This window comes from Heloderma suspectum, chromosome 3 (assembly GCF_057233095.1).
Source record: "Heloderma suspectum isolate Gila_16-S chromosome 3, 16-S_ref, whole genome shotgun sequence".
NCBI lineage: Eukaryota > Metazoa > Chordata > Lepidosauria > Squamata > Helodermatidae > Heloderma > Heloderma suspectum.
In genome coordinates this window covers 295,075,361-295,098,536 of record NC_139460.1, presented here as the reverse complement: position 1 = coordinate 295,098,536, position 23,176 = coordinate 295,075,361, and the positions used below count along the sequence as shown (strand labels likewise).

Genomic DNA, 23,176 nt, shown 5'->3' with positions numbered 1-23,176 from the left:
AACGGCCGCCTCCCATGGACCCAAGGGAAAGAGGGAGGATTTCTCCCTAGCCTAGTTTAGGGTCTTCAAGTGATTCTCCTTCAAATGGGGATGAACTGCCTACTCGGAGCATAGGCTACTCTGCTGTTCCTTGCTTAGTCGCTGGTGATTAGCATCTGACAGAGTCATTAAGTTGTAAAAGGATTAAAGCCTTGAAAAGAATCCTTTCGTCTGTGTCTTGAGTTGGCTATTGGAGCGTACTGAAAGAGGCCGCTAGGGCGCTCCTGACACTTTGCACCTGGCAAGTGCCCGGCAGCTGCCCATCCCATTCAGCAAGCTGCCATTTTGCATAAAATGGCAGCTGAGGAATTGCCATGAAACTCATGTTTTGAGATTTACGTAAATGGTGGCTGTAAAGGGGCCATTTATGCAACATGACAGGGTACAGCAGGCCTCACCTGAGAGGGGGAATGGAAAGACGGACAGGCAGAGCAGGCCTGGGTTGGTGCCGCTTCCCTTCCATGGCAGAGGAGGAAGTGTGGGAAAGATGGGGGATGGTGCCCATAGGTAGACTGTGAAGGAACCAGCAGGCTGACTAACTGACAGATGGGTCAGTCGGTCAGTGCCATTGGTGCTGGGCCCAGAGCTGTGCCCTCCTCTGCTCCCACTCCCGATGGTGCATAGCGACTGAGGCAGCTGGCCTCAGGCACTCTTCTTTCAAGTCCAAGATGGCAGTGGCCACCACACTGCGGGAGCTGGTGCTGGCACTGCTCAACTTCTTCCTCTACAACCCGTGGCTGGGGCCAAGAAGGGTGAGGAAGAAGAGAAGATTCTGTTGTTTTTTTAAAAATGTCAGCTTGCTAAGGGGACAGGTCGCTGCTGGGTACTTGCCGGGAATGCAGCTGCTTGGCGAGTGGGTCTGGGGAAGAACGAGTGGTGAAGGCGGTTTAGCGAGCACCCAGTGAAACCGGACGGTGGTGAGTCCATCCATCTCAAGTATTCGCCCACCTAACAGCCTTCACAGGTGGGCCAGTGCGAAGGGCCTCTCTTGCGGATCTTAAAGTGTGGGCAGGCTGATAAGGGTGAAAGTGGCCGTTTAAGTAATTTGGTCCCAAACTGTTTAAGGCTTTAAAGGTCAAAGCTAGCACTTTACATTGGGCTTGGAAACACAGTGGTAACCAATGCAGCTGGCGCAGTATAGGTGTTAGATGATCTGATTGTCTCATCCCCACCAGCACTTCGGTGGCCACATTTTGCACTAGCTGAATTTTCTGGACTATCTTCAAAGGCAGTCCCATATACAGCACATTATAGTAGTCTAGCCTGGATGTCACTAGTGCATGAATAATCAAGGCAAGGTCTGTCCTCTCCAGATAGGGCTGCAGCTGGTGTACCAGCCTATGCTGTTAAAATGCACTCCTGGACACTGCAGCCGCTTGGGCTTCCTGTTCGGACTCCCGGACTACGCACTTGGTCTTTTAGGGGGAGTGCAACCCCATCTAAGACCAGTTGTAAACCTCCATCCAGAGTAGTTGGTTTCCCAACCCACAGTACCTCTGTCTTGTCTTTTACCTCTTGGTTGGCAACTATACAGACAGGGGGCACTGATTAGGTCTCAGCATTTGGCCCAGATATTTCTGTTCGTTGATCCCTAGTTTCTGACATGAGGCGGGTATTTGTGCACTAACAAAAGCTGCTGCTGTTGTTGGAAAATAAAACTGGGACTTTTATAACTACCCCCCCTTTCTTGCACCTTATCTGACCCAGATTGGGCCTGATCTACATTAAGCAGCAGAATGAGTTGCTAGAAAGTTATGATGGTAAAATGGACTGCACCTGGCAGATTGCAGGTTGTTGTTGTTGTTGTTGTTCAGTCGTTAAGTCGTATCCGACTCTTCGTGACCCCATGGACCATAGCATGCCAGGCCTTCCTGTCCTCCGCTCTTTCCCGGAGTGTGCGCAAGTTCATAGACTGCAGGGAGGAGATGACATTTCTGAATCCCTGTGAAAATTTCCTGCAAGTAGAAAATTAACACATCAGGGAGAATGGTTCAAGCTCAGATTGCTCCCTGCTGTACTAATTTTCTATGTACAGGGAAAGTAGAATGTCTATATACAGAGAAGGGGTGGGGTGGGGGGGAGGAAGCATTTAAAATGTGGCATCCCCACCTGAAGTCTGAAATAGTACAATCCATTCTGCAGCATTCTATCATCTCCTAGATGCTACAGGTGACCTCAGTCTTGCTGCTTAAAGTGCCAGAGACCCTAAAAGGGTGCGGGAGAGAGCAGCCTCTGCTAAAAGCCGAAGTGAGTGAGGTGTAGCTGCTGGCTACTTGGGAAAGGGCCTTTTTGGTGATGGCATTCCAGCTGTGGAAAGCCTATGCTAGATAGGGTCACCTAGCACACTTTGTGGCCTTTTCAGTGCCAGGTGGAAACCTTTTTAATTTCCCAAGCCTTTTCAACTCTTAATCCTTACGTGTAAAATCTTTTTATTTCTTGGTGTTGCTGGCAGGTGGTGGTGGTTATGTAGGTTTCATTCTCTGCTTTATATTTTTATTTGTTATAGTTGTGTTCTATTGTTACTATAAGCCATCCAGAGCATCATGTTATTCGGGGCCTCATAAATATTGGGTTGGATCCAGAACCTCCCTTCCAGAAGGGCTTTCTGCCTTGGCCCTGTTTTCGGGGATTCCCCACCACCACCACATGTCAGTTCAAGAGCAATCAGAATGTTGTTAAAATATCTATTTCAGCCCTTATATTCAGCGAAGAATCTGTCATGCATGACGTTGCCAGATAAGAGTGTTCTGGTCACTGCATGTTGCTTTTACAGAGATGACTCCATACCAGTGAGGTGCAGCACATGCTCCCCACAAATATTTCCTGCTACTCCATTCACACCCACCAGCTTTCAGGCGTAGTTTATTAAGGTGCTACATAAATGTTTGCTCCCATAATAAGTGGTCTTTACTCCCGCAAACCACTTTTTCTGTAGTCACCTGAGGGATTCGTATTTCTTTTTTTTTGAAGGCACCAATTGAGAAGCAGGACTAATTCATACAGCCAGTTCAGTTCATGGCAAAAAGCTGTGAGGCAACCTCACCATGTGCAAGTTTCAGCTGAGTTTCAGATTTCGGCATTCCGCTGCTAATATATGCTTGTGTGGTGGTGGTGTGGGAATCCTGGGACGAATCCAGCATGGGCTCAGAGCTACCTTGAGACCTGCTCCAGGCTCATGTGGCTGGAAACCTGCCCAGGTTTTAAGATCCCCAGACGAGGCCTTCTCTCTGTCCTGCCACGATCAGAGGAGGATTTGGTAGTAACACAAGAGAGCGCCTTCTTGCTGCCTACAACATTTGCCCACGGCAAAATGAGAAATCAGTTCGGGGAAGGAGCAGACAGTCCGCAACCAAGGGGAAACCAGTAGCAACCCCCGCAAATTGCAGTAAAACGACTCCTTGGAACTCTGCATTTTCCGGGTGAAAACCACAGATGGCTGCAAAGTCAAGATTGTGTCATCTATCATGAGGGACTTCGACTTGCACCTGCCCCGGAGTAAAAGCCCAGTGTAGATGGGGCCATGGTCTAGGTCCAAGGTACCTTAGGGAGCTCCTTCTCCCCTGCATCCCTGTCTGCCACCTAAGGTCCTCTGTGGGCTATCTGCTGTGACTGCATAATGTGAGATTAGCAGCCATATACAAGAGGGCCTTTTCCTTTGTCGCACCTCAGTTGTGGAGTGACCTGCCGGTTGAAATGCGCCTGCTGACCTCTTTGACGGGCTTTAAGCAGGAATTAAAGACTCTATTATTCCGGCAAGCCTTCCCTTTTTAGAACTCTCGTTCCTCTTTGTTGACTCTTGTATGTTTTTAGGCTGTGTTTTTATTGTTCGATTCTTTGTTAAATTGTTTTTAACTTTGTACCCCGCCTAGAGTATTTGTACATAGGCAGGTTTTATAAATTGAATAGATAAATAAATAAATAAACAAACAAACAAACCACTCATGATCATCTGACTTTTCTTTTAAATTTATTGATGAGTACTTTTATAGATTTTGCATCTTTCCATTTCTACGGATATGTATTCTTATTAATATACGTGTTTTTAACATGATGTACTAATAGCTGTACATTTGACTGTAAATAAAGATTGGCTTGACTTGATTATTGCATTAGAAGTAAAGACTTCACCCTCAAACTGTCCTTGTCTTTTACTTTCATTTTCTTGTTCAGTCCTCCTGTTTGCTTGTCTGCAATAAGCAGTTTATGATTTGGGCAGATAGACAGTGAGTAAACAACAGTGGCGACAAGAAAACCTTACGATGCCATTCGATAGGAAAACTGAGGAATTTAATCCAGAGTCAGTGGACTGACTGTCAGCAATATATGGAGAGAGCGGGCTACTATTTTCTGGAAAATGATAATATTAGTGATGGGAACAAGCCAAAAGCAATATTTCTTGGTGAGTGCAGCACTAAAACCTATGTCCCTTTGAGGAGTTTGTTGCAGCCACAAAAGCCAGGAAATAAAAGTTTGGCAGGGATGCAAAAGATTTTGTCTGAATGCTATACTCTAAAGCCAGCTATAATTATGGAACACTTCAAATTACAGGAGGAGGAAGGAAGGTGAATCTATATTCACATATATAGCTGAAATAATAATAAAAAACCCCTCACTGAACACTATTCTCTTTGGGAATTTTCCTAGAGGACATTCTAGAGACAGATTTATTTGTGGAGCTGAGGATGTTAACATCCAAAAGAAATTACTGGTAGATGGGGAACCTGATCTGGGACAAAGCTGTAAAGGTGGCAACTACCATGGAAACAGCAGTAAAAAAATCTAAAGGATTTACAGCTAAACAAAAAAGAAACTCAACATGAACCCATAAACCAACTGAAAAGCCCACAACAGAAGTTTAGGGATCTGGAAAAGTTTTTTCATTGCATTCAGTCTCAGTTTGTAGGCCTGAAAAATTCCAGTGCCATAAAAGCAGGAAGACTGGAGATTTTGCAAGGAATTGCAAGGGAGCTTATCCGGTGGCAGAAGCAGTTTGGGACAAAGAAAGAAAGAAAGAAAGAGGCATATCACCTTCAGGAGAAAGAAGGGGATAAAGGAAAATGACCACGGGAAATCTGGCGATAAAATTGGCTCCATTTCTTTTGGAATTCTGAACCATACCACAAACCACCACAGGCACCATCCCACAAAACATATCAGAACTTCACGCGTATCTAGAGATGTTGAATTATTACCATGTGTTCCTTCCAAATCACTGAGTCCTCTTAAAAACTTTGCACCACTTCCTAAGGAAAAGAACTTTGAGACACTGGGGAGACAGACAAGAAAAAGTCTTCCAATAATCTAAAAGCCTATTCAGATTCTCAGTGTTTTTTGTTTCATTTTGATGCCAGCAAGGAGTTAATCCTTTCCTGTGATGTTTTATCAGAGATGGTATAGTCTGTAAAATGAACCCTGATGAAAAAAAATAGCCTATGGGATATGCTTCTAAGACACTAAATAAGGAAGGAGGGGTTATTCTCAGATGGAAAAAGGCTAGCTATCATATTTGACCTAAAGAAGTTTCACCAGTATCTACATGAAAATCTTTTCATCATCGTAACTGACTACAAACCTTTGTTAAGACTATTTAAGGAAAATAAAGCAATACCCACCATGGTGGCAGCCAGACTACAGTGTTGAACATTGACCCTATCAGTTTACGAGTACTAGATTATTTACAAGGCAGGCCATCAGAATGGCGATGCTGGCACTTTGAGCAGACTACCACTCCCAGCTCCAGCCCCTAACAAAGAACACCCTGAAGAGGTAGAATAGTTGTAGGAACATCTGGATCAGACCCCAGTGTAGGCTTTTCAGAGAATAATGTGGGCTAGCCAAGATCCTCTCTTGTCTAGGGTAAGACTTCTCAAGAGGGCTGGTCAGAATGAACCTTGGAAAAGAGCTTCATACCTTAGGGACCAGGCATTCTGAACTGAAGATGCCTGCATGTTGTGTGGCATATGAGTGGTGGTCCCCCCTCAATGACAGCAGGAAGTTTTGATGGAATTACAGTCAAGGCCAGAAATATTGGAACAAGGATAACTGTTTTGGCAGTTGGCCTCTGTACACCACCACATTGAAGTTGAAAGGAAACACACCCAGATGGGAGCGAAGTCAGGACTTCCAGCTGTAATTTAAGAGGTTTGACAAAAGTGGGGCACTAACCATTCAGGAACGACAGCCAGTGGCATACACACGCACCCATCGTTGGTGGCTCATAAGTAATGGAACAAACCAACATCATTTCAAACTTAAGGATTGCCTTCAATACCTGGATGAAAATCCTTTGCAGTCAATGACTGCCTGAAGTCTGGAACCCATGGACATGACCAAATGCTGCGTTTCTTCCTTTGAGATGCTTTGCCAGGCCTTTACTGCAGCTGTCTTCAGCTGCTGCTTGTTTGTGGGTCTTTCTGCCTTCAGTCTTGTCTTCAGTAAGTGAAAAGCATGCTCTATTGGGTTGCGATGAGGTGACTGACTTGGCCATTGAAGAACATCCCACTTCTTTGCCTTGAGAAACTCTTGGGTAGCTTTTGCTGTAAGTTTTGGGTCATTATCCATCTGCAATATGAAGCGGCGTCCTATCAGTTTGTCAGCATTCGGCTGGATCTGAGCAGAAAGTATAGCCCTATACACTTCAGAGTTCATCCTGCTGCTTTTATTAGCAGTCAGGTCATCAATAAACACCAGTGACCCTGTTCCATTGGCAGCTATACATGCCCATGCCATAACACTGCCTCCACCATGTTTAACAGATGATGTGGTATGCGTTGGATCATGAGCTGTTCCTTTCCTTCTCCATCCTTTTCTCTTCCCATCATTCTGGTACAAGTTCATCTTGGTTTCATCAGTCCAAAGAATCTTATTCCAGAACTGGGCAGGCTTTTGTAGGTGTTTGCTGGCAAAGGCTAATCTGGCCTTTCGGTTCTTGAGCGTCACCAGTGGTTTGCACCTTGTTGTGAAGCCTCTGTATTTACATTCATAAAGCCGTCTTTTGACTGTAGATGTTGACAATGACATGCCTACCTCTGCAAGAGCATTCTTGACCTGGTTAGATGTTGTGAAAGGGCTCCTCTTCAGCATGAGCAGCATTCTGTGGTCATCTACTTTAGTTGTCTTCCGTGGTCTTCCAGGCGTTTTGCTGTTGCTGAGCTTGCCAGTTAATTCCTTCTTTTTCAGGATGTTCCAAACTGTTGTATGGGCCACTCCCAATGTTTTTGCTATCTCTCTGATGGGTTTATTTTGTTTCCTCAGCCTAATGATGGCCTCCTTCACTCGCATGGACACCTCTTTGGACCTCATGTTGGGAGTTCCAGTGAACAGCTACCAAATGCAAATGTCACACTCTGAACCACCTCCAGGCCTTTTATCTGCTTGACTGGTCATGGGGCACCCAGGAAACAGGCCACACCTTGCCATGCAGCTGCTTGTCAGCCATTCATTCCATTACTTATGAGCCACCAACAATGGGGGTGTGTGTATGCCACTGGCTGTCCTTCCTGAATGGTTAGTGCCCCACTTTTGTCAAACCCCTTGAATTACAGCTGGAAGTCCTGACTTCGCTCCCATTTGGGTGTGATTCCTTTCAACTTCAATGTGGTGGTGTACAGAGGCCAACTGCCAAAACAGTTATCCTTGTTCCAATATTTCTGGCCTTCACTGTATATGAGGCACATCCTGGAATTTCCCAGATGTAGCTTTGGTTCATATGGTGGCCATCCCTGGATAAAGAATAGGGTACAAGCAATATACCTAAGAGTGATGGGTAAGTGAATGCCAGCCCTGTCCACTGGAATCTTCAGTCTCCCTGTGCTGAATGGGGAAGTTTCTATTTGCATTCACTCCTCATTCAACATGGGGAGGTCAGGGCATGGGGGCAGGGCTGCCAAGTAGGAAGACGTTGTGTGCACCCCCATCCATTTTATGTGGTTTACTTGTACCCTATTCAGCCATAACACCTGAACAGGGCTTAATTTGCAGGACAATCCAGCTCAAGTTAAACACTTTTAACCTCCCATTAATTCCAGTGAGAGAGTTAACCTTGTTCATATGCCTACTTTCTTTGGAGTAAGTGTTGTTGAAGTCAGTTCTGACTACTGCTCTTTAATTTATTTGTTTTTGAAGAAAATTGTTGGGCTGTTTCTTAATCTTCTTTGTAATGTTATTTGGAATTTAGCACATTTTCCTTGGGTTACTGTTTAGCCACTTCAGTAGCAGTGACAGAAGGGTGGGGCATCCAAATGCTAGCAGTAAATCTGTTAAATAAACCTCAGCATGACTTCTGCATCAACATGCTTAGGACAGTATTGCAAATATCTCACCTGCTGAAGAGAGCTCTAAAAGTGCTTAACTTTGGCTAGATCCTGCCTTAGTAACCTAGCACTATCCATTCCAAACAGAAAATAAAGCTGCTGTGTACAAATTTCTTTAAAAACCGTGTTGCATAACAGATCAGTCATAAGCTAACAATGAGAGAAGCTCAACTGACCTACTCAGATCTGTATTCATGATATTCATTTGATCCAAAGTAATAAAATCAGATACATTATGTCACACAGTGAGCTCTGGATAATAGTGCTGGTCACAAGACAATGGTGACTTCAGTCCCTTAAATTGCATGTTATAAACACAAAGGGCAGCAGGGCCACTCCCCCAATTCATGCAGCCCCCAGGGCCACCCCTGCTGCCCATGCATTGACCATGGATGTCTGGAGTGCAGAAACATATGCATGTGTAGACCTCTATGCTCGGGATGTTTCCCTGCAAGCTGGAATCCTGATTGTGCTGTCTTATTTCTTGACTAGCTGACCAAGGTCACAAAGTCCTGGTGCCAAAAGGAAGTATTGGATATGGGTGAGCTGTCTAGTGACCTTAAGGGTGGGAGTAGAATGGGAATGGCTGGATGTGGGGAGGTGCTGTACCTCAGTGGTAGACCATATGCTTTGCCTGGAGAAGGTCCCAGGTTTAATCCCCAACATCTCCAGTGGCTGGGATAAAGCAGTAGGCTAAGTCTGCCCAGTACTCTGGAGAGCTGCAGCAGCCAGTCAAAGAAGACACTACTGAGCTAAATTAACAAATAGGCTGACACTTTCCTATGACAATGCAATTTTGACCTGTGCAAAGCTGTGTGGCCTTGATGTTCTGCTGGATAGGTTCCTGTACTTGGAACGGCTGGCAACTGTGATATTGGCAATGCCCATCTCATTTCTGATGTTTAGGTGTGCACTGCACTGTGGAATTCTGTGCTTTGGTTTTGATATGCATTAATATCCATTTTATTATATATGAACATTATACATGTATATAATACATACATTAATACATTAATGTATTCATGGAATATACATTATTGCAATATACATTAAGCAAAGTTGTCCAGAGTTGACAAAAAATTGGATCACCCCCACCTGCGATTCACAATGGAGGTTTCCCTCCCATTCCAAATAGCAGGGGTGTGTGTGCGTGTGCGCGCAGTTCCAATCTGGAGTACAGCAGGGCAAAAGGTTAAAGCCCCCTGCCACCCATGCCAGGGTCTGACTCAGCTGAGGGACCCCCATGCTGGCTGTTAATTTTTAAAAAATGGCTAAAGATGTAAATAGTGTCACCTCTAATTTGGCCTTCAGTCAGAGTATCGTTGGGGAAACAGTTCTAACAGTTTGCCCATTTCATTTTGATTGTAAACCAGTGGAATTTACAGAGCGACTCCACAGACTACAGCTGTACACAAATAGCTTCTCAAAATTCTCCACCCTATTAGTGGGCAGAAACTGGGGAAGGGACCATTTCATCTATTTTTTCCGGGGGGAGGAGAAACCCTCCAACAGCTTCTCAGGGCGTGGGGTTCACCATTAGCAGTGGCAGTATCACAGCTTATTTCTTTTTTTCCCTAAGGTTGTTCTGGATTTGTGTGTGCATGCGCGACTGCATGCGTTGGGGGCGGGCATTGCTACCGCTGCAAGGGACAATGACAGCAACTGTGCTGGCAGTCTGGGCCCCAGCATCATCCGCAATGCCCTGGACCTAGCATTGTTCTGGGCAATTGTGGAGGGAAAATGGCAGCCGCCACGAACAATTGGTGGAGACTATTCAGAGGAAATTCTGCAAAGTAATCTTTTCCTAAGGGTGTGAGGAAAAGAAAATCTCCAACGTTTTCTCAGAAAAAAAGTCTTCTGAGACATTTCAGCTCTGCTCTACCAGAGACAAAGGAGCATCAGAACTTCTTTACGTAAACTGGCTTTGCAAGTTCCCTACCCTGAGCTCGTTTTTACATGCTAGGCTCTTAACCTGTGCACTGCCTGAGGCATGCACCTTTCGGTCTTAACATGTGCCTCAAAGCCCGTGGCAACCCTGGAGACTTCTGCCACTTTCCCTGGCTCTGTTGATGGAACAGTGAAGACAGTTTATCAAAGGGTGGGTATCTCTTCTAAAAATGTTTAGGGGAAATCTGGTACACTCCAGATGTGTTGGCAGAACACCCATCATGCCCATGGTTACACCACTGCTGTTACTTTAGAACATCAATCTGAATCTATAGGAAGAGAGTTGAATAAATGACTGGAGCTTGTCCCCTGGAATTGGGATACATTCACTGTCCAACAATTATGGTGGTGTATGTAAAATACGCACACATTTTATATTTGCTTATGTTTCAAGATGTTTTACATTCAAATATACTTGTTCACTGAAAATTTTCAGCGTATTCTGAAAGTGTTTCTCCTGGTTATCGGCATAATTGGAAAAAAGACAGGAGCTCTTTCCATCCAACATGGTGATCCATATGTTTTTATAACTTTACAGTATTTCTGATGTGTGTTTTTTTAAACAAGTGCGTGATACACATCATGACAGGAAGGTCTGGCGTGCTATGGTCCATGGGGTCACGAAGAGTTGGACATGACTCAACAACAACAACAACAACAACCATGATACACATACTAATCAGACTGGATGACTTTTTGAGTTTAAACTAGTTTTAATTCTATTGATTTTCATTTTGGTGCTCAAAAGCATTATAAATTCAGATAGTTTGTCTGACTGCTTGATCTGTACAAAGTCACATGGCAAATCCATAACAAAGAAATTGAAAGGATTCAATCCTATGCTTACCTGGAAGTAAGGCTCATAGAACAAATAGTGAGACTTACTTCTGTTTTAACAAGCACAGGATTGCATTGCAAGGGGTCCAGCTCAGAAACATAAAATGCCTAGCAGTGCAATCCTAAGCATGTTTACTTGGAAGTAAGCCCCAGTGAGTGCAGTGAGGCTGAGTCATGCACAGAATTGAACACACTGAGACACATTGAAATCACTGAAAGTGAAATGCAGAGTTCAATGCGTTTATCCACTGATTTCAATCACTGGATTGTGCTTTAAATGTTAGTTGTCTGTAATTAATTTATTAGAGGTGTTGCTTCCCCCATTCTATACCCAAGGCAACAATTCCCAAACAGCATGTCATGAAACACCTGCTAGTATGCCAAGATAATTGATTAATCAAATAACCAACATTTCCTTAAAAGTAACACAAAACTCCTACCTACCCATAGAGGAATCTGTCTTATGTTTCTCTGCATGATTGCTGCTTTGGGTATGTCCCTTTCCAATCGATCTCCCCCAGTGTGTGCGCGTGTGTGCATATTCAAGTAATTCTGCCACACCTCTGTATCAGGTGTGACTATTAGTCCTGATGCTAAGATGCAGCAGAATTACCCACCATTGGCGGAGACTATCTGTTGTTTCTCTGTATGAGTCATTGCTCTCTAGAAACACCCCCGATGAGATGTCAAGTTTCTCCTAGCTAATCCTAACTCCTATGCACACTAAACATTGACATTTTTCAGCTGTGAGAGTGAAAAACACCTCCAGTTTTTAATCAGAAAGAAAATATGCCTCTGAAACATTGACCTAAGGGCTAGGATTGGTATCATTTTAGACAAAAAGACATGTTTGGGAAGAGATACATCAATATAAAATTCCTAGAACACTCAAAGGCAGAAACTCTCTCCTGGAAATATATAAGAACGTAAGACGAGCCCTGCTGGATCAGACCAAGGGCCCATCCAGTCAAGCATTCTGTTCATACAGTGGTCAACCAGCTGTTGACTGGGAACCCACAAGCAGGGCATGAGCGCAACAGCACCCTCCTGCCCATGTCTCCCAGCAACTGGTGTACAAAAGCATACTGCCTCTGATACTGGAGGAGAAGCTAAATATCTGCGGGATTTATTTCACTAGACCAAACTTGGTTATGTCCTTTTGACTAAAAAAAAAATACATCTAAAATATCATTGCTCTTTAAAAACACACCCACACCCAAAGTCAAAGATAGATAAGAACATGTTATATCACAATCAATCTCTCAGGTACAAAAATATATAAAGAGAATGATCAGTAATGTTTAGGGAAAGGCCATAGCTCAGTGGTAGAATACCTGCTTTGCATATAGAAGGTCCCAGGTTCAGTCCCCAGCTTTGTTCAGTAGGACTAGGAAAGAAGCTTGCCTGAAGCCCTGGAGAGCTGCTGCCGGTCTGTGCCAACAATTCTGGGTTAGATGTACCAGTGGTTCGACTCATATAAGTCAGCTTCCTGTGTTTATATGTCACAATAGAATGATTCATCCTATGTCACTGGAAAGGTTGCTAGGTTCGTTCTTATTTCAGTGCAAGCAATGGAAAAATTATGTTGGCCCCATTTTAAAATTTATTGGTTTTAATTTAATTACTCTTGATTAGTTCTGTCTTTCTTTTGTACAAAAATTTGTATTGGACTATGACCATAATAAACCATTCATTCATAATAAAATATATACTGTAACCACAGACAGGATCAGACCTTGTGATCTCTAGATTGTGGCCATAATGTCTAGCGGCAGATCAGTCTGGGGACGGCAGTCAACTCACGTCGTCCATTTTGACATACTTGTTAAGATTCTACTTCAAATACTTTACCACAGCACATCTATGTGATAGCATATCTTCTCTAACTGTTACTTCTTACTTCTCCACTTATATATCCATAAAAGACATTAAATTCATGGTAATCTGATGGTATAAGGGGCCCAGCACCTCTGCAGAAGCATCTCGAGAGGGCATGGGAACTGACTCAGAGTCTGATAAGGAAGACAGCAAAGTGGTGGGTGGAGTTACCAAGGTTTTAGGAGACAGAGCAGGGAGACGGGGGGAGTGGAGAGGAATCTTTCCAGATGCCAGTTAATCAGTTGGTTCAAAGCCAAACAGAAACATCTCTATCTGTGGGAATACTCTATGCCATTTACGTCCACTATGCCATTTGCATCCCTGTTTTTTGACATGATAGGCTACGCAAATATTTGATGTTTTTTGACGTGATAGGCTACGCAAATATTCTTTAGAATCCGGCCTCATTGGGGTCCATGGTGGAATTCTCCACCATCCCTACTGCTGTCCAGATGCTGACTGTGGGTAGTCAACCATCAGAGTTCCTGCTTTTCCTTCTTCTGGTATCTTTAAACCAGACTGTATGTGCCTTGCTCCCGGACAGTAGTGTCTACCTAAACCACTTTGCCTTATCTTTCAATAATGACTCCCCGCATGTCCCCCAGCAAAGAGGTTCATCTTCATCACTTCCATCATCAGCACTTTAATCTGTATGCTGCTTTCCCACACAATGTGCCCAAAGCAGCTCACAAAACACAAGAATACAAAAACAAGAATGCATATCAATACATCAGCTGTAATCTTTGTTCTTCCTCATTTTTAGGTGCCTCTGCAAGACCCATCCCATTACAAAGGAGGGAAGAGCTGAAAAAATTGAGGAAGTCAGATAACGCCAGTGATACGATTCACAAAGCATTGCCTTCCTAATGATCGGTTGGTTCTATAACGAGTATTCCCCTGAGCCAGCAAGGGCAATCCATGCTCGGAAACAACAGATGTGAATGTAGATGCACATTGGAATCAGATACACATTTGACCCTGCATTGCTAGGATCATGAAGTTCCCAATGAATTGGGTGAATGTGACTTTTCATGTAGCTGGGGATACTCATTCCCATCTGTAGCCCATTAATTTTTTGCATGTGACTTAGGCCAAGTCTGTACCTCACATCATATTGATACAATCCCACCATGGTGACGCTATACCCCTCTTGCGCGTTTATACTCGTAGCACACACAATGACATCTGTTGTGGCATTTTGGATGATACGGAATAAACAGTGGAAAATAATGCTGGAAAAGCAGTGTACGGAATGCCCAATGTGCCCCAACGGCTATCAGTCCGTTTCAATACAGGTAAAAAGCACTAGTGTAGATCTAGCTTAGTTGTAGATGATTAATGGTGTATTGGGATGGTATTGTCCCCGAATGATATCACATTTAAAGCAGCAGCAGCAGCAGAAGACACAGAAGAAGAAACAGAAGCAGCAGCAGCAAGAAATGGCAACAGAACATTGTTTATTTTGATATGAAAGCCCTTGATTTTTGTGAACTGCCCAGAGAGCTTCGGCTATTGGGCGGTATAGAAATAAATAAATAAACAAACAAACAAATAAATTGATTTAATCCAAGGGTGTTGAACCTCTGGTTTCCCAGAAGGCCCCATCACCTTTCCCCCAAACACCACTTGTTTGGTGGTTTCCAGGTTTGGGGCATTTTTCCCCCATTCTATAAATTTGAAATGCCTCTCCGAAGGCTTAGCGACTGGCCGTAGGAGACTGGAGCTAAGATGTACTGGTATTTTGGGTTCTGCCCTTTTGCCTTTGGGCATACTCCCTTTTGCCTTCAGCCCTGCCCACTGCTGGAATGCAACCCCTGTGAGCTTCTCCAAAATTGAATCCAGCCCTTGGGCTGAAAGAGATTAGACACTGCTGATTTAATCTCTGTAGTAGGCTTCTAAGTGCCTCAGCATAAAGGGAGCTGGCAGAGCTGTTGACAGCACAGCTGGTTTCGAGGTTTCACATAGTGAAAGAGAGTCCCTGGGTGGGGTGCCTTCCACAACTGTATAAGGGTGGAAGTACCCCTGAGGTGTGCCCATACTAGGGATGGCGGAGAATTTCTCCCCGAATCTTCGGGAGGCTGAATGCCAACGCATTCGGCCCCCCGAAATTGGTGGGGAAATTCTCCGCCGGCCCCCCGCCCCCCCGCGGATGGGACTTACCGTGGCCGAATGTCCCTCTCGGCAGCGGGTCCCGGCGGCATTTCGGCGGCGTTTCGTTGGGGGCGGGGGCGGGGGCGGCGGCGGCGGCTGGTCTCCCGACCGGCTGCCGCCGCCGCCGCCATTGCAAAAAAAAAAAAGTAAAGTAAAAAAAAACAACACATACCCGTGATAGGCTATGTAACGATTTTCGTAGATTCACGGCTAGATTTCCAAAGACAGCCATGATAAGCTACGTAAATCGTCACGTAGCCTATCACGGGTGACTTTGAAAAAAAAAAAAAGCGCGTACACAAATGGCGGCGGCCCATGGAAAAACATTAGGGCAAATATGCCAATTAATTAGTTTTGATCAAATTTGTCTATACAGCACAGCAAGCTCTGTTACATTTTGTTCAAAGTCGGTGAACAATTTTTGAGCTCTGTGTGTTGCACTATATTTTAATAATATACAAATATATAAAGTAGAATATTTACAGCATATCTTTAATGGTATAGTCTAGTCATATAAACTGGGGTTGGACAAATCCCAACATTCAAGAAGGTTTGAATATAAGCCTGACTTTTGGTGAATACAGGTGAACCAACTTACCATATAGAAAATATGGGGAAATTTGCTTGTTTCCTAAATGTTTGTTAAAGTGCTGCACACTGATAACTGTGGTTGGTTTGGGTTGTTGTTGCTTCACCCTAGATACTGACTTGTTTCTGTTGCTATGGAGTGAATGTGTTAGTTCTGTTATCCCTTCATGCATTGCTGCAGTGTTGTGATACTTTTGTCTGGTTCTTGGGTCCCAGAAGTAGATGGTTTATTCTATTTTTGCTGTGTCAGAAATCAGCTCTTACTGGTAATAGCATTGTTGGCACTGGTTTCCAAATATACGCATATTGGTTTCAATACACAATGTTGGAAATTTGTCTTTGTGTCTCCAGGTGGGCAGTCATTTGAAATTAGTATACCTTTGAAAAAAAGACTTTGATTTGCATGTCCTACTCCCCCCGCCCCAAACCTCATTCTGTCTCAACTTCCTAAAACCGTAACTGACTTAATAATTCCCTGCTCCCCTCCTTTACCTCCTCCCTTTACATTCTGTTTCCCTCGTAACCTGCCAAACGTATTTGCATTCTACCCCCCTCCCTCAGAATTGTTCTGAGCATGCTTAGGGGCAGGCCTTATGAAATCCCATTGGAGATATATCACATTTGTAATAAGGACTCCAAGCATGTTACACTACTACTAGATCTTCCTCCAGACCTGACACAATGCAATGTGTCCAAAATATGCTGTACAAAAGGGAGTTTAGCCCTAGCCAAGTCTATGCGAAAGAAAACAGACAATGCCTGTCAAACTGCTGGAAGTCACTCATCAAACTTTGAACTCTAAATTGACTATTTCTTACAATTCTACCAAAATAGGCATAGACCATCCTCAAACCAACCTCTCCTACACTGGCAAGTTTCAGATCAATCTGCTGAGCCATTTTCTAAGTATAAGTCATAGAACTTACTGCCTCCCTGATTTCTGGTTATAATGGCACAATGCAATTGACTGACTCTCCCTTAACATATAGGGATTGTGAGAAATTCATTCCCTCAAGCTTTTAAAAATGGATTTACCCAATTCACATCTCCTGGACCCGAATGCTGACCCAAATTTGCAGTTGGAAATCTGTACTTTTCTGAGCTTGTTATAAATTCCTCATTTTTATTTTTTAAAAAAAATACATTTGACAACATTCACACATTTGGAAAATGTGCAAAAATGCATACATTTCCAAAATGCTCACAGATACACTTTAGTCAATGGGGTGCATGTGGCAAAAATGTGCACATTTTCAAATGCACAAAAAATTGCATACATTAATTTGTGCATTACAAAAAAATGTGTACAAATTTTCATAAGGTGTTTTTTAAAAAATAAATTGCAAGCTCATGCAGAAATGGGATGGAATGAGCTTGACCTAACCCTCCCGTCCCACCCAGCAAACTTGTTGAGACAGAGCTGAACAGGTCCATCCATCCCTATTGACACAGGACCACGATATACTATCAACCCACAGAGGAAGTCCTTCTGTTGATTTGGAAAATCATCTGGCCCCTAGCAGTTGATGACATATTTCAGGTTTTAAGCTCATTCTTCCAAAGAGAAGGGGCAGAAGGAGCTGCCTGCAGGTGAACTGGGAGGTTGGCCGATGTAAACATAGTACAGAAAGAACACTTGGAATTGTAAAATCTCATATCTGTGGGGGAAAAGCAGAGAAGACAAGCTGGTTGGAAAAGGCAATGCTGGCTACAAAACTATAGCTCAGGGGAAGGCCTCCATATCACAAGCCAGGGATTACTAGTACATACAGCCGGGGCTGGCTCCCAGTTTGAGGGGCCCCTGAGGAAAATGATCTCTGCTGAGCCCCCTACTCTGTTGGTGTGCCCTCTTGAATGTTCCTTGCAGCAGCAGGCAGCAGATTATCTGGAGAGCTTTAAGTGGCACTGGGTGGCTGAATCTAGCCTTCATTTTAGCTTTCCACAATGCCCTAGAGTAATGCTATGTCAAGGGCATTGTGGGAAATTAATATGGCAGCTAGACCCAGCCATCCAGAGCTGCTCAGAGCTAGGGATGGCAGAGAATTCTGCCACGGATTTCAGTGAGGCCGAATGCACTGGCATTCGGCCCCCCGAAATCCGTGGTGGAATGGCCTGCCATCCCCTCGCCACCCCGTGGATCCCCCCCCCGGGATGAGACTTACCTGGGGTGGATGTTCCGGATGGCAGTGGCTCCAGCGGTGGTGGTGGCGGCGGCTGGTCTTTCGACCGGCTGCCGCAGCCACCATTTGCAGTCTGGTCTTTGCAGTGATAGGCTATGTAAGTCTTTACATAGCCTATCACATCTGGGTAAAAACAAACAAACACAAAAACAGCGTACGCAAATGGAGGTGGCTACGGCGGCCGCCATTTGCGTTCCTTATTTTTCGCCATTTTAGTCTACGTAAATATTTACATAGACTATTACAGCGGAAAAAAAAAAGGGGAACGCAAATAGCATAGTGGGCCTATCACGGCTCCCTGGCTGGATGCAAATGGCGGCCGCTACGGCAGCCGCCATTTGCGTCCGTCCGCACCAGCCAGTCCATGGCCAGAAATCTGGCTGCGGACGGACCTGGCCTGGCCGGCTTCTCTGTGGAGCCGCCGTGGAGCTGCCGTGGAGCCGCCGTGGAGCAGAGCCGGCCGTTGAGGATTCCGGGGGGGGGGAGGACCGGATCGCCTCCCCCCCCCGTCGAGGATTCCAGGGGGAGGGATGGAGCACCTCCCCCTCCATGAACAGAATCCGCAAAAAGGTAAGTGACTTTCGTACATCCCTACCAGAGCACCAGGTCAGATTTCTTTAAAACAAACAAACAAACATGGATGGGGGGGCAAGGTCAAACATCTGCAATGGGCCCTGATGGTGGGGTTCTTGGATGCAGATGCCTAAAGATGCTGAATGCTAATACTGGCCTTGAATACAACCACATGAAAAATGTGGGGAAGGCTTATTTACCATTTGGTAAATACCTCCAAATTCGCTAAGTGTGAGAATGAGTGGCTGAAAGAATGTTCACTATGGGTTGTATCCAAGGTGTCGTTTTGACCACTGGAGGGAATCGCTGGCACAATGGATTTCTCCCTCCCCCCTGCAGCCTTCCCCTACATCTGCTCTGAAGGGTTGGGTGACCCTCCAAAGAATATTTGGGGCATGAGAATGTTATAGGGAAAAGGAGAGGAAGGGGAAGATCTGTCACATGGGCGGAGGTCCCATCATGTGAGTGGATTTCTGCTCACACAAGGATTGGATCCAACCCTGTGTGTGTAGGAATCATAGAATCATAGGTTTGGAAGGGGCCTACAAGGCCATCAAGTCCAACCCCCTGCTCAATGCAGGGGGGAATGGAAATCAGTGAGTGACCATATCGTGGAAAGAAACCCTACCACAGTGTAAACTGGTCATTTGAATTCACCCTCTATGTTAGTCTATCATTGCAAGTTTAATTAATATGAAATCCAGTTTACATCACTGAATCATCATGAACTTCAGATGAACGAAGAACAATAAAGTATCATCCCAGACAGTGTCTAAGTTTTACAACTGACATCCTCTTAGCATGGCAAATTATGGATAGTCCTGCCATTCATTACATCAGTGGGGCAAAACAAATATGACTTACTGCAACCACAGTATAATCATAGGCAACATAATTATAGTATAAACAGCCATGAGGCCTTGTGGCACCTTACAGGCCCTCAGGCATACAGTGGCATGAGTTTCTGTTGAGTAAAGCCCGCTTTGTCAAATCTACAAAGTCTCATCCCCAATTGACAGCTGTACATATGCAGAAAAGAATTGTAAATAGTGGGGCCAAAAGACCATGAAATGCAAAGGGTAACTGTAGTTTTGTTACATTTCTATGTAGAGCCCAACTGTATCCAAGATAAAAAAGAGATTATGTGCAAAGATAAAGATTATATTAATTTTTTATTTTCATTGTCAAACATGACAATGGGGAAAGAGCTCAGCAATGTCTAATTAGGCGCAGGGGTGGGCAACTTCTGGCCCTCCAGATGTTTTGGCCTAGAACTCTCATGATCCCTCACCATTGGCTATGCTGGCTAGGGCTGATGGGTACTGTAGGCCAAAACAACTGGAGGGCCAAAAGTTGCCAATCCCCAGATAAGAGCCTCTTACTATCCTAACAAGCCATTCCTGTTTCTAGAGTGGGGATAACAAACAAAATAAGAATCTAATGTGCTACTTTCCACCTTCCATTTTTAGTAGGTTATCTCTGTTCAGGTAAGAAACTATCAGTTCATCACAACATAAGAATATACAAGACAATGTATACATATGTATTTTAAACGCAATAGAACATAGTGGTTGAAGCAGTTCTGAAAAACTGTGATCAGCAGATAAAGAAAATACACAAGAAGTATCATCCTCCCATAGCCAAAGCTGGTCTTTCCAAAATGATTTATGTTAAGGAGCTGGATGTTTATTGTGTCTGCTTTTCTCTGTGTGACTCTTCTTCCAAGGCAAGTCTTTCTCACTTTTTCATCTTTATTTAGATGAAGATATCAGGAAACTGCACTTCTCTTCTAGGCAGCTTTTATGGACCATTTGTGCTACTGAAGTGAACCAACATTGCTGCTCTTTATCGATAATTTTATTCAACAATATTTATGAATCACTTACATTAAAGATATTTCTGAGCGAAATTGCTGTTGTCTCAATTCTGCTGCTGCTTACTGGTTTTTGCTGGTGTGTTTATTGGCTTTTATTTGTTTTGTGTTTAACCAGGTATTGTAATTTGAAATATTTTGTTAGCTGCCTTATGTGTGTGTGGGGGGGTGGTTGTGGGAGGGAGTGGGAGAGCACAGTTTGAAAAGGCAGGGTATAAATTTTGAAACAAACAAATAAATAATGCCTATAATACTATGCCATGGAAATACGAAGTTCACATAACTTCGTATTTCCAATCCCCAAAGCAGCTTGTGCTCATTTCACATGCCAGCAAGGTTATGCTCAAAATCCTACAAGCTAGGCTTCAGCAGCATGTGAACTGAGAACTACCAGAAGTACAAGCTGGGTTTCGAAGAGGCAGAGGAACTAGAGATCAAATCACCAACATTCGCTGGATCATGGAGAAAGCAAGAGAAATCCAGAAAAACGTCTATTTCTGCTTCATTGACTACGCTAAAGTCCTTGATTGTGTGGATCACAACAAACTGTGGCAAATTCTTAAAGAGATGGGAGTACCAGACCACCTTACCTGTCTCCTGAGAAACCTGTACGAGGGTCAAGAAGCAACAGTAAGAACCAGACATGGAACAACCGATTGGTTCAAAATTGGGAAAGGAGTACGACAAGGCTGTATATTGTCGCCCTGCTTATTTAATTTATATGCAGAGTACATCATGAGAAACACCAGGTTGGATGAATCACAGGTCGGAATTAAGATTGCCGGGAGAATTATCAACAACCTCAGATACGCAGACGATACCACCCTATTGGCAGAAAGCAAAGAGGATCTAAAGAGCCTCTTGTTGAGGGTGAAAGTGGAGAGTGCAAAAGCTGGTTTGAAACTCAACATTAAAAAAATGAAGATCATGGCATCTGGCCCCATCACTTCCTGGCATATAGAAGCGGAAGAAATGGAAGCAGTGACAGATTGTATTTTCTTGGGCTCCAAGATCACCGCAGATGGTGACTGTAGCCATGAAATTAAAAGACGCTTGCTCCTTGGGAGGAAAGCTATGGCAAAGCTAGACAGCATAGTAAGAAGCAGAGACATAGTAAGAAGCAGAGAAGCAGAGAGAAGCTGACAAAGGTCCGTATAATCAAAGCTATGGTTTTCCCGTAGCAACGTATGGCTCTGAGAGCAGGACTATAAGGAAGGCTGAGCGCCGAAGAATCGATGCTTTCGAACTGTGGTGCTGGAGAAGACTCTTATGAGTCCCCTGGACTGCAAGGAGGTCAAATCAGTCCATCCTAAAGGAAATCAACTTGAGTGCTCAAATTTGGAAGGACAGATACTGAAGCTGAAGCTCAAATATTTTGGCCACCTAACGCGAAGAGAAAACTCCCTGGAAAAGACCCTGATGCTGGGAAAGATTGAAGGCAAAAGGAGAAGGGGACGGCAGAGGATGAGATGGCTAGATAGCATCACTGATGCAATGAATATGGACTTGAGCACGCTCTGGGAGAGAGCAGAGGACAGGAAGGCCTGGCGTGCTATGGTCCATGGGGTCACGAAGAGTCGGACACGACTTAATGACTGAACAACAACAACAACAACAAATGTAGCATTAAAATGAGAGCATTCTCTCAGTTCCTCTGTTGCCAACCTAGAAAGCACCTGCTGGATAAATAAGACTGACACTTGACACCCCCTCTCCTGTTCTACACAGAGGTTATCAGAATAGTCAGAACTTTTTGGTAAGGAGATTAGAATGGCCACATGTGAATTGCCAGAAAAAAGAGGACACAATGTGCATAAAATGTGCACATGCTAATTTATAAGTATAATGCAAATTTGGAAATTATAATTTTAATAGAAATATGGTACAACTCACCCTACTGTGGAAGACTGTGACTAGGCAGCCTGTTGCCTGACTGTTCAGCCTGCTGTCCGGGTGCTAACTGGTGACGGGCAACAGCATGTAATTCCTTTGCTGAGGGAACTGCACTGGCTGCCTTTTCACTACTGGGCCAGGTTTAAGGTTCTAGTACTAGTTTACAAAGACCTAAACAACATGGGACCAGGAAACCTGAGAGAGCGCCTTCTCCCTTACCAACCTGCCCATTTACTGAGGTCATTGGAGGGCTTGCTCCTGGCAGTTCCACATGGACCTATGGCCCAATTGGAGTCCACCCGGAGAAGTGTCTTCAGTGTGGCAACCCCCTTTCTTGCGGGGAAGGTCAACTTGTACTGTTGACCATCTGGCAAACCACCCCGCTATAGTCTGCCATGAAAATGCCAGTGCAAGTGGCATCCCTCTAGGGGTCAATAATGACCAGGTGCTTGCACAGGAGGAACCAATGAGCAATACCCAGTTCCCACACAGCATATGTTTTCATCAAAAAAATGTCTCAGAAAGAGACATTTACTTACCAGTGATCCGCACTGTGGTTTGTTATAGGCTATTTGTCAAAAAATAATAATTGTTGGGTCTGGTGTTTCTGGGGTAGATGTGGAGTCTTAGGAAATGGGAAAGTGTACACCCTGTACACTTCTGGAGAATGGCTTGAATGAATGCAGCAAACCCATCTAGTGTTTACTCTGAAAAGTTATTCTGTTGATTCTAATACAGGAGGTGGCATTCTCAAGCACCTCCTTTCTTTCAGTGGTTCAACTGACACCCAGGTCTAACCAGTTCTTCAAATGCAGATTGCCTAGAGAGGTGCTGCTTGCTCTTATGGGCTCCTGCTTCTAATCCAGGCAAGCTGTCAAGGGACTGAAGCAGCAGTCCTTTGTCAG

At 44.3% G+C, this 23,176-nt stretch overlaps 1 protein-coding gene across 5 annotated transcripts in view; it reads right to left on the bottom strand.

The window, feature by feature from the left end:
* The window catches only part of MME (membrane metalloendopeptidase), a 127,484-nt gene extending 104,529 nt beyond the window's left edge, over nt 1-22,955 (bottom strand). For 2 of the 5 annotated variants that reach the window (XM_084847314.1, XM_084847312.1), the window contains exon 1: nt 22,811-22,955. The gene's annotated coding sequence lies outside the window, so the exon portion shown is untranslated. Of the gene's footprint in view, nt 1-1,815; nt 1,995-22,271; nt 22,387-22,810 lie in introns of those variants that run through there. The other 3 variants (XM_084847315.1, XM_084847316.1, XM_084847317.1) reach the window with 3 other exon arrangements.
* Between the last annotated feature and the right edge of the window lie 221 nt (nt 22,956-23,176).